At 42.9% G+C, this 12,356-nt stretch overlaps 2 protein-coding genes across 38 annotated transcripts in view; one reads left to right on the top strand and one right to left on the bottom strand.

Annotated features, from left to right (window-relative positions):
• Nucleotides 1-6,909, top strand: part of COG6 (component of oligomeric golgi complex 6) — a 161,430-nt gene extending 154,521 nt beyond the window's left edge. For all 36 annotated transcript variants that reach the window (XR_014819239.1, XR_014819238.1, XR_014819240.1 and 33 more), the window contains one exon: nucleotides 6,503-6,909. The gene's annotated coding sequence lies outside the window, so the exon portion shown is untranslated. The remainder of the gene's footprint in view (nucleotides 1-6,502) is intronic.
• Nucleotides 1-12,356, bottom strand: part of FOXO1 (forkhead box O1) — a 689,450-nt gene that overhangs the window by 9,827 nt on the left and 667,267 nt on the right. The window lies entirely within an intron of this gene.

Below are 12,356 nucleotides of genomic sequence, written 5' to 3' on the forward strand. Positions count from 1 at the left end.
GTGACAGTTTTATCTCTTCTCTTCCTATTTGGATGCCTTTTATTTCTTTTGGTTGTCTAATTGCTGTGGCTAGGACTTCCAAAACTATGTTGAATAGCAGCGGTGAGAGTGGGCATCCCTGTCTTCTTCCAGATTTGAGTGAGAAGGCGTTCAGTTCTTCTCCATTGAGTATTATATTTGCTGTGGGTTTGTCATAAATGGCTTTGATTATGTTCAGGAATGTTCCCGCTATACCCACTTTGGCGAGGGTCTTGATCATGAAGGGACGTTGGACTTTGTCAAATGCTTTTTCTGCGTCTATTGAGATGATCATATGATTTTTGACTTTTTTTTTTGTTAATGTGGTGTATGATGCTGATTGATTTGTGTATGTTGAACCATCCTTGTGAACCTGGGATGAACCCAACCTGTCATGGTATATAATTTTTTTGATATGTTGTTGGATTCGGATGGCTAAAATTTTGTTGAGAATTTTTGCGTCTATATTCATCAAAGATATTGGCTGATAGTTTTCTTTTTTGGTGGTATCTTTGTCTGGTTTTGGAATTAGGGTGATGTTGGCATCATAGAATGTTTTCGGGAGTGTTTCTTCTTCTTCAACCTTTTGAAAAAGTTTACGGAGATCCTCTTTGGTAGAATTCGCCTGTGAAGCCATCTGGTCCTGGGCTTTTATTTGTAGGGAGTGTTTTTATGAAATATTCAATTTCATTTCTAGTGATTGGTCTGTTCATTTGGTCTGTTTCTTCTTGATTCAGTTTTGGCAGGCTGTAAGATTCTAGAAAATTGTCCATTTCTTCCAGATTGTCAAATTTGTTGGCATATAGTTTTTCATGGTATTCTCTTATGGTTTTTTGTATTTCTGCAGTATCTGTTGTGATTTCTCCTTTTTTCATTTCTAATTTTGTTTATTTGGGTTCTTTTTCTCCTCTACTTAGTGAGTCTAGCCAGGGGGTTGTCAATTTTCTTTACCTATTCAAAGAACAAGACAGGGATGCCCACTCTCACCACTGCTATTCAACATAGTTTTGGAAGTCCTAGCCATAGCAATTAGACAACCAAAAGATATAAAAGGCATCCAAATAGGAAGAGAAGATATAAAACTGTCACTGTATGCAGACGACATGATACTGTACATAGAAAACCCTAAGGACTCAACCCAAAAACTACTGGAACTGATTAATAAATTCAGCAAAAGCAGCAGGATATAAGATTCACATTCAGAAGTCAGTTGCACCAGGAGGCATAACTCTCCCAGACTTCAAGAAATACTACAAAGCCACAGTCATCAAAACACTGTGGTACTGGTATCAAAACAGACAGACAGACCAATGGAACAGAATAGAGAACCCAGAAATAAACCCTGACACCTATGGTCAATTAATCTTTGACAAGGGAGGCAAGAACGTAAAATGGGAAAAAGAAAGTCTATTCAGCAAGCATTGCTGGGAAACCTGGACAGCTGCATGCAAAGCAATGAAACTAGAACACACCCTCACACCATGCACCAAAATAAACTCCAAATGGCTGAAAGACTTCAATATATGACAGGACACCATCAAACTCCTAGAAGAAAACATAGGCAAAACACTCTCTGACATCAACATCATGAATATTTTCTCAGGTCAGTCTCCCAAAGCAATAGAAATGAGAGCAAAAATAAACCCATGGGACCTCATCAAACTGAAAAGCTTTTGCACAGCAAAGGAAACCCAAAAGAAAACAAAAAGACAACTTACAGAATGGGAGAAAACAGTTTCAAATGATGCAACCGACAAGGGCTTAATCTCTAGAATATATAAACAACTTATACAACCCAACAGCAAAAAAGCCAATCAATCAATGGAAAAATGGGCAAAAGACCTGAACAGACATTTTTCCAAGGTAGATGTACACATGGCCAACAAGCACATGAAACAATGCTCAACATCCCTGATTATTAGAGAAATGCAAATCAAAACTACCATGAGATACCACCTCACACCAGTCAGAATGGCCATCATTAATAAGTCCACACATAACAAGTGCTGGAGGGGCTGTGGAGAAAAGGGAACCCTCCTGCACTGCTGGTGAGAATGTAAACTGGTACAGCCACTATAGAGAACAGTTTGGAGATACCTTAGAAATCTATCCATAGAACTTCCATATGACCCCGCAATCCCACTCTTGGGCATCTATCTGGACAAAAGTTGCCTTGAAAAAGACACATGCACCCGCATGTTTATTGCAGTACTATTCACAATAGCCAGGACATGGAAACAACCCAAATGTCCATCGACAGAGGATTGGATTCGGAAGAGGTGGTATATATACACAATGGAATACTACTCAGCCATAAAAGAGAAAGACATAATGCCATTTGCAGCAACATGGATGGAACTAGAGACTCTCATACTGAGTGAAATGAGCCAGAAAGACAAAGACAAATACCATATGATATCACTTATAACTGGAATCTAATATCCAGCACAAATGAACATCTCCTCAGAAAAGAAAATCATGGACTTGGAGAAAAGACTTGTGGCTGCCTGATGGGAGTGGGAGGGATCGGGAGCTTGGGCTTATCAGACACAACTTAGAATAGATTTACAAGGAGATCCTGCTGAATAGCATTGAGAACTTTGTCTAGATACTCATGTTGCAACAGAAGAAAGGGTGGGGGAAAAAATATAATTGTAATGTATACATGTAAGGATAACCTGACCCCCTTGCTGTACAGTGGGAAAATAGATAAATAAATAAAAATATAAAACAAAGAACAACAAAAAAAAGAAGTCAGTTGCATTTCTGTATACCAGCAATGAAATATTAGAAAAGGAAATACAAAAATACAATACCTTTTAAAATTGCACCTCAAAAATCAAATACCTTGGAATACACCTGACCAAGGAGGTAAAGGACTTATATGCCGAGAACTATAAAACCTTAATCAAAGAAATTAAAGAAGATGTAAAGAAATGGAAAGATATTCCATGTTCATGGATTGGAAAAATCAATATTGTAAAAATGGCCATGCTACCCAAAGCAATCTACAGATTCAATGCAATCCCTATCAAATTACCCATGAGATTTCTTATAGAACTAGAATAAACCAAAAATTTATATGGAACCACAAAAGACCCAGAATTGCCAAAGCAATCCTGAGAAACAAAAACCAAGCAGGGGGCATAACTCTCCCAGACTTCAAGCAATTCTACAAAGCCACAGTCATCAAAACAGTGTGGTACTGGTATCAAGACAGACAGACAGACCAATGGAACAGAATAGAGAGCCCAGAAATAAACCCTGACACCTATGGTCAATTAATCTTTGACAAGGGAGACAAGAACATAAAATGGGAAAAAGAAAGTCTATTCAGCAAGAATTGCTGGGAAACCTGGACAGCTGCATGCAAGTCAATGAAATTATAACACGCCTTCATACCATGCACAAAAATAAACTCCAAATGGCTGACGACTTAAATATAAGACAAGACACCATCAAACTCCTGGAAGAGAACACAGGCAAAACACTCTCTGACATCAACCTCCTGAATATTTTCTCAGGTCAGTCTCCCAAAGCAACAGAAACAAGAGCAAAAATAAACCAGTGGGACCTAAACTAACTGACAAGCTTTTGCACAGCAAAAGAAACCAAAAAGAAAACAAAAAGACAACTTACAGAATGGGAGAAAACAGTTTCAAACGATGCAACAAACAAGGGTTTAATTTCTAGCATATACAAGCAACTTATACAACGCAACAGCAAAAAAACCAATCAATCAATGGAAAAATGGGCAAAAGACCTGAATAGACTGCAAGGAAGATATACAGATGGCCAACAAGCACATGAAAAAATGCTCAACATCCCTGATTATTAGAGAAATGCAAATCAAAACTACCATGAGATACCACCTCACACCAATCAGAATGGTCATCATTAATAAGTCCACACATAACAAGTGCTGGAGGGGCTGTGGAGAAAAGGGAACCCTCCTGCACTGCTGGTGAGAATGTAAACTGGTACAGCCACTATAGAGAACAGTTTGGAGATACCTTAGAAATCTATCCATAGAACTTCCATATGACCCCGCAATCCCACTCTTGGGCATCTATCTGGACAAAAGTTGCCTTGAAAAAGACACATGCACCCGCATGTTTATTGCAGTACTATTCACAATAGCCAGGACATGGAAACAACCCAAATGTCCATCGACAGAGGATTGGATTCGGAAGAGGTGGTATATATACACAATGGAATACTACTCAGCCATAAAAGAGAAAGACATAATGCCATTTGCAGCAACATGGATGGAACTAGAGACTCTCATACTGAGTGAAATGAGCCAGAAAGACAAATACCATATGATATCACTTATGACTGGAATCTAATATACAGCACAAATGAACCTTTCCACAGAAAAGAAAATCATGGACCTGGAGAATAGACTTGTGGCCGCCCGGAGGGAGAGGAAGGGAGTGGGAGGGATCAGGAGCTTGGGGTTATTGGATACAACTTGGAATGGATTAGCAATGAGATCCTGCTGAGTAGCATTGAGAACTATGTCTAGATACTCATATTGCAACAGAACAAAGTGTGGGAAAAAAAATGTATACATGTAAGTGTATCTTGGCCCCCATGCTGTACAGCAGAAAAATGAATAAATAAATTAAAAAAACCCTAAATCTTGTGTATGCACCACCTTTTTAAAAAATTTTTTAAATTGCACAATGGAGTGGAGAATATTTGTCTCAAAGAGCTGTGAGGACATGAGCTCATGTGCAAAATTCTTTGTAACCTGTAAAGCGAGGTATTGGGGGAGGCACTGTTATCATAATTGTAATGAATATAATCATTATCTCCTTGATAAGTATGGCTATTAGAGGTGAAGCCAGCTCGAGAGAGTGGCCATTTCAGTTAGACACATAGGCTTCATGAGCATAAAAGCTGTTGCTGTCCCACTGTTAATTGCCAAGCAGTTTGCTCGCAAGTACTGACACAGCCGTGACACAGCTGCTTGCCTGACATCCTCCCAGTAGCCGGGAAGCTGCCTCTGTGTGTGTCTGCAGTAAGTCTGGCACGAGGATGATGGCAGCGCTCCGTCCTCTTGATTCAATTACCATCGCTCTGTTGCATTTTCCAGGCTGTCTGGGTGGCCCTGGAGGCTGGCCCTGGCTTGCTGTCCACCTTTGAGTTGTGTCACCTTTCAGGAATGGCTGACAAATCAGAAGGCTAGGGGTCAGAGAGAGTGATTGCTTTCCTGTGTTCCCTTAAGCAAACCACCTACGTCAGTAAATGTTCAGATATGGACATTTATCAATCCAATGCTGACATTTGCTGCCCAGTAATCCTCTACTGATGTTGTCGATGGTTAGGTTATAATGCATTTTGTCAATAAAATGATACTGGAGAAACTTGGCTGGGACTGGTCTGGAACTCGACTTGCCTGGAACTATTGAGCAGGTGCTGCAAGGTTGTGACTACATTCGGGCTGTGGGAGAAAGTCCCATCCGGCGGGGTACACACGGCCTGGCTGCAGAGAAAAGGCCATCGGGGTGGGTTGCCAGCATCAGAGCTGAAGGACTCCACAAGGAAAAAGGTGGCACAACCTCACTCATTGGAGCTAGACCTGTTTTTAAAGTTCCCAGTCAAGAAATGGGAATATCAACTGTTATCTTTTGTTAGGCAAGCATGAAGAAAAGAATCGAAAGAGACATGAGGAAAGGTGTTCAGCAGACCCTCTCAGTTGTGCACTCGAAATCCGTTTCCTCACCTGCTCCTTGCTAAGGGCGTTCTGACTTTGTTCAGGCATCTAGCCCTGTTTCAGGAGACAGTCTCGCCTCTCGCCCAAGGGTAAACCCTGTGTTATCTTCAGCAATGGAGCCGAACTCTTGCTAATCATGTGTTTAGGAGAAATCACTTCGTGCAATAAGATTTGAGGAGAAATCTGCTGCAGGAAATCTGAGAATGGTTTCCTCACTGACAGAAAGCTGTGCAGAAAGGGAGGGGCTCTCTTCTTTCAAAGGACTTGGGGAGGAGGGCTGCGGATGGGATGCCCGGGGCTACAGCAGCCGCCCCACAATCCAGAGCCAGGGTTTGCCCGAAGACACACCCCGTACTGAGGCTCCTCCAGTGGAATGAAAGGAAGAGCCCCTGATAAAATAGGAGAAAAAGAATGGACATACATGCATGCCTCAGTCCCTGTGCTGTACAGCAGAAATGGACACAACATTGTGAATCAACCATACTTTAAAACATTTTTTAAATAAAAAGCCAGACTTTGGGATAACAGGAGCTGCTCGCTCTACATTGGAACTTCCAGTCATGAGGATACCAGTTTGCCTATTTAATCCAGTTGAGTCTGGGATTTTTGTTGCTCTTGTTCCTTACGGTTTTAACATTCAGCTGACATGGTGTGGGATTTTTCCAGGAGGTCCATTTGAATAGACTCATCCAGGTCTGACGGCGGCGAGCGTCAGGACCAGCTTCTCTACTCTTTTCTGAACACCTGTTCTTTCTGTTGCAGATGCCACCCGACAATCGACTGCTAGATTACTCGCCTTTTTCCTACTTGATGATCTGTCACGTTGGACATCCTCTTCCCACCGTTCAGCTGAGAGGCGAGATGGGAATTTTTCACAAGAAACTTTATAGGAAGCTAAGAAGGCAGAAAAAGAAAATGTATTTCCCCCCTCCCTCCTCCTCGTCCTTTTCTTGCTATTTCTCCTTTTTGTTTCATTAAAGAGCACAAAAAAGACTGTACAGCTTCTAGACACTTACATTTACCCCCTTTTTGTACTTTAGCTCCTTATTCTGGAAGAAAGTATTCTTCTCAGCTACATGCGCCTTCACGATGCTAGCAGAGCTTCGCGTTGTTTGTTTTAATCACTTTCACAATAACAAGCCGAAATTCATTAAAGGAAAAGAGAGTTACTTCTTTCTCATGCTCTGCTGTTTTTTTGGCCACTATTGAAAACATTCATTTTATAACTAACCTAGCAAGCTTTGGGACCAAAGGAAGTGGTAAAACAGCTCCTATTCACTTTTGTTTAAAATGTAACCTAGAAGGGAAAATGAAAATTCTGAGAAAATACCAAACAAAATAGGGGGAATTTGGCAATCTGGTGCAAAATTCAATTTAACATACATCTCAGAATTTTCGAACTATGCCTCTTGGAATAAACAATTTGAGTTACCAAAACATGGCGATTGTTTCTGAATTGCTGTCCAACGTGGGGACAGATTTCGGCATCAGAGCAGACATATAAATAAATCTGTGCAAAGGGTATTCATAAATTGTTTGTTCTTCAAATAAAATGCCAGTGTGTGCTAAGAAGAGAGCATTACTTAGAAAAATATTATGCCACTCTGGAAATTGATAATACACATGCAGTGTCAGCACCAGGATCTTTTTAAAACACAGTATCTAAAAATAGATGAGCAGACAAAGGAACTGACAAAGTAGCGCCAAGTGAATGTCTTTATATTAAAGGAAGAATAGAACTATGGAAAGAAGGACTTATTTAAATAAGCAGTAAATTAAACTCCTGCATCACTGCCTTAAAAGTATCTTAAAGAACAGAAACACGGTGTCACCACCCTCCTCCTCCTCCTCATCATCCAAAGCCACGGAGGGCATGTTATGTCAGTAAAAATGGGGGACTATTAAAAGGGAATCATAGTTTTCTAAGAGCTCATGTTTTACTTATTTCACTTTGGCCATTCCGGCGGCATGGGGAAGTTCCCAGGCCAGGGATCAGACCCATGCCACAGCTGTAACCGGTGCCCCAGCAGTGACAATGCTTGATCCTTAACCCACTGAACCACAAGGGGACTCCTAAGAGCTAATATTTTAAAAGTAAATCACCCTGAAATGTCTACACAAGTGAAAATCATACTGATGTCTACTTAAGTATAAGACATGCTGACGTGGAAAAGTTATAGAAATTCCCACTTAAGAAACAAACCTTGTATGGGAATTTTCTGGACTATCTTCCTAATTTTTCTATTAATCTAAAAGTCTTCTAAACAGTAAAGTGTATTTTATTTATTTACTTTGGGGGCCACACCCGCCGCATATGGAGATTCCCAGGCTAGGGGTCTAATAGGAGCTATCGCTGCTGGCCTATACCACAGCCACAGCAACGCCAGATCCTTAACCTACTGAGCGAGGCCAGGGATTGAACCTGTGTCATGGATGCTAGTCAGATTTGCTTCTGTTGAGCCACAATGGGAACTCTGGTCCAATAGTTTTTAAACTTTTTTTAACAGTAAGACACTCTGTGTGAATTAAATATTTATTATATGTAATCCAAAATGTAATTCTTATAAGGCAGAGCTGATTGACATGGAATGGGGAGGGGCTAGAAGCCCAGCGGCTCCATGTCACCCCCTCTTTAAGCCAGGGGTACTTGCTAGAACCACAAGGGCTGAAAACCTCAGATACATCCCACTTCCAGAGATGTGCCCTGGCTTGGTCAAGATATGTAGCAGCAGAGTGAAGGCTGGAACCCAGCGAGTGAGCTGCTCACTCTGGGCTGTTTTTCCTACCACACCCTTGTCGGTACCCTCCACAAACACAAGGGGAAGGATGTGCTAACTAACCTTGTTGTGGTGAACACTGTGCCACATCAAACCACCACACTGTACACTTTAAACTCACACAGGGTCGTATGTCAATTACAGCTCAGTAAACCTGATTGTGGGGAAAAATCAAAACAGAGAAAAAAATAATAGAAAACTTCCCTGGTACAGACAATATCCTGCAGGTAGAAAGGGAAAGGCAGAGAGTTTCACAGGTGGGATGGCCCTGGAGGGAAACGTGACAAGCTACAGAAAACCCTAGGAAAAGCCACATGGTGCCCTGACACAGCTACCCCGAGCCCCTGACAGTGCAGCCAAAACCTCCTTTGGGCTGTTTCCTGGAGGACGTGAAGGGGCCCTGCAGGCGTTCCCTCTTGCTCTCCCCTTTCAATGTGGCTTGAATTTGCTGGCCTTCCAAGGTCACTGTGGGCCTCCGAGGGAGCCTTTGATTTAACATGTAAGGGAATTCCCACTGGCTGATTAAATATTTTTATATTTTATCGCTTTCCTGCAACTAGCAGCTTTTGGCATGCAGAATATTTTTATGAATGTTATAAGTAAATATTATGGGGTCAATCACAGAATTGAACATGGACCTGCAAGCCTGGGGCTGGAAGATATTAGGCTCCACTGTTTAAAAAAAAAAATGGGAGTAGAAAAAGTGAAATACGGAGAGCCTGAAAATACTCGTCAAAAGGACTGCAACTCTGCCCCCAACATCCAAAGTTAATTAGACCAATAAAAGCAAATTGATTTTAAGCAATATATCTAGATATCCAAGGGATTTAAGTGCTTTTTTCTTTGAGTATGGGGCATTTATTAGAAGAAAAAGAGTAAGCAGGGTTATGTTATTCACGTTAGTAAACATCAATTTTCTTTTCCAGACAGAATCAGACCCTTCTGCAAAGCACAGCAGACAGATTCCAATGATGCCAAGCCACCACTCAGGGTTTCCAGGGGTCATTGGCCACTTTCGGTCCAAATGCCCTTTTGAAAAACACTCCTCAAATAAATAAAATATGGACTCTGGTGATGTTATGCTTCAATGCCCTTTTGAATAGTAAAGTCTCGGTGAGCTGCTTGGAGGTTGAGGTCAGGAAAATCCTCCTTAGCACCGGGTGACTCACTCCAGGAAACTTGGTCCTTCCTGGGAGACCTCTAAACCTCAGCAGTGGGTGGACACCCTGGGCAGTCCACGCGGAATGTATCGGTCAGCAGTTCCAAAGGGACATCTGCCTCAAGACCTGCCCCCCCCAAAAGCATTTTTTCCACTTTTCTCTGGGCTCCCATTCGTTGTCCTTGGCACAGGTCAGAACACATGGGCTGGGGGTGGGGGTGCTCAACAGATACATTTGACTTGCTCCCTGATCTCTTTCGCCCGATCCGGAGCCGCACACCCTGCTGCCTGTCACAGTACCTTTCTGTTTGCCCCGTGCCACCTTGAGCCTATGCTTGTTTGGGTCCAAGTCATTTCACAATGTTTCTAATTAGCTCCGGCGCGTTTATTCAGCACACCCATAAATTTTCTTCCCTCTCAAAGTGCTTTCAACACTATTTGCTGTCATCTTCAAATTTAAGAGCTTAGCTTAAACCCAGATAATTAACAAAGTCTTAGCGCCAGGCATATAGCAGACAGTCAATAAATATATTGGCAGGAAGGAAGGAAGAGAGGGAGGGAGGAAGGGAGAGAGGGAGGGACGGGGGGAAGGAGGGAGGACTTGCCCTGGAGCACAGCCCACATTCCTCCAGGGTGATGTTGAAACACCTGGTGAGCATCCTGATGGAAGGCTGGGACCTGGTCCAGCCCAGGGAAGCACACGCCTCTCACACAGAGGTGCAGTGGAGATAAGATGACAGAAAGGGCATGGCAGGAAGAGGAGTGCTGAAAGGTCACACAGTATGAACAGGGCTGAGGAGCCAGGAGAGTGATGCTAAGGACGCCCGCGCAGGTCGCAGAGGGAAGGTCCACGAAAGATTCCACCCCGCCCACATCACCAGTCTCTGGGTCCTCAGCATCCTCTGTAAACCCTGACTGAGAAACAGAGGCACAGCTTCAGGGCATCCCTTCCAGGGGATGCGAGTGGAATGAAAACCTTTCTGGAGCCTAGGTATGATGGTACCTTCATCTCCTGCTTGCCTACCTGGCCTGTCTCTGCTACATCAGGCAGGGATCATGTTGTTCTGGAGCCAGTCTCTGCACAGCCGACAACCCTTCTCACACCCCTCGCTCCTCCCATGGCTGCTGGCCGTCTTCACCCGCCACAAGAACGTGGTTCTAGGGGCTGTGAAAGAGAATCGCAGGAGATTCTCTGCCTCTTAGAAGTGACCCTAGAAGGTTTCCCTTTGTTTTCTCTGATTGGAATATGTAGCACCAGCCTACATCTGGGTTTGGGTCCTTGTTGGAGAAGGTCTGGTGGGATTTTGGAAAAGGATCTTCCAGAAATGTGGGAGGAGGAACCTACCAGGGAGCAGACTTGTTTCAGTTGCAGGAAATGAGACTTTATTTATGTCCCAGGTAAATTCTTCAGCGTCAGAAAATAGCTAGGGAGAGGACAGAGGGGAAAACAGTAACTTCTTAAAGATGTGGGACATTAAGGGCAAGATTTATTGTCTAAGTATTCAGTGTAGCTGATGATGATGATAGTAACGGTGAATGAGATGAAGTGCTTACGCGTGTCAGGCAGTATTAAACTCTTACCTCACTTACTGCTTACAAGAAGCCTATGACTTAGGCTCCCGTATGTCCCCATTTTACAGATGAGGAAACTGAGGCTGACAAAAGCGAAGCAAAGTGCTCAGGGTCACATGGCTGGTTAGATGGTAGAACCTGAGTCACTGAATTGATGTTTCTAGTTAATATCCTATTCTCAGCACGTTGGGCCACATGTATACGGACACAACTGAGTAAATCCTGTGGAATAAATCCTGATCCAAGATTAAAACTGACAATTGCTTTTTCCCTAGGTTTACGTCTTAAGTTTCCCCAGGTTTAAGTGTTCACTACTTGAACCTGCATTGCCTGCCTCTGGGGCAGGTTCGCTTACTACTCAAGGATGCCACCTGGTAAGCTGGCAGGATCTCTGTCCCCACCTTTCAGGTCCACCCCCCAGGTCCCCAACACAGGCACATGCGTGCTCATGGACGTGTGCGCTCTCTGGTGGGTCTGAAACCCAGAGCTAATGAAGTCCCATTCCTGCTGAAGGACTTTATCAGTGCAACTCGAGTTCCTCGATTTTCCGTCTCTTCTCAAGGAGTCTGCGATGGCTTCTGGCCCACTGCTTCCAACCTGATTCCTGTTTCTCTGAGAGAGCAAATCTTGATTATGAAATTCTTGAGCCATCTTCCAACTGGGCTCCACTCTCCTTTTTTTTGCATTTGTGCAGGGGGCTTTTGAAAGGACGTTTAGGCTTTGTTCAGCATCTTTTCCTTGACTCTACCCTCTTATTTCTGGGTTCTGTGCAAACACGGCTGCATATAAAATTCAAACCCTGGGTCACTCTGTAGCTAACAACAGGCCTTCAATATGTGAACGCTTTTCTCAGGATCTCAACAACACCCATTCTGTGGCTTCCAGAAAAGGCTCATCGAAAGAGAGGCCTATTTCCTAAATTCTAGTAATTGCAGTTTCTTAGTGGAAGTAACTGAAATCATAGTTTATTCCTGTGTTGGATGTTACAGAAACCAGTATCCCCTATAGCCACAGTGTTATCCTGTCCTAGCTCACCGTTTCCACTCACTTTCAAAGTATGTTGAAACAACAACAATAATAAAGCTGTTTCAATGATGCTGAATCTAAA

Source organism: Sus scrofa, chromosome 11, assembly GCF_054392235.1.
Source record: "Sus scrofa isolate SSC_HxYL_T2T_F1_AM1 chromosome 11, Sscrofa_HxYL_maternal_Yorkshire_Landrace_v2.0, whole genome shotgun sequence".
In the NCBI taxonomy this organism is placed as follows: Eukaryota; Metazoa; Chordata; class Mammalia; order Artiodactyla; family Suidae; genus Sus; species Sus scrofa.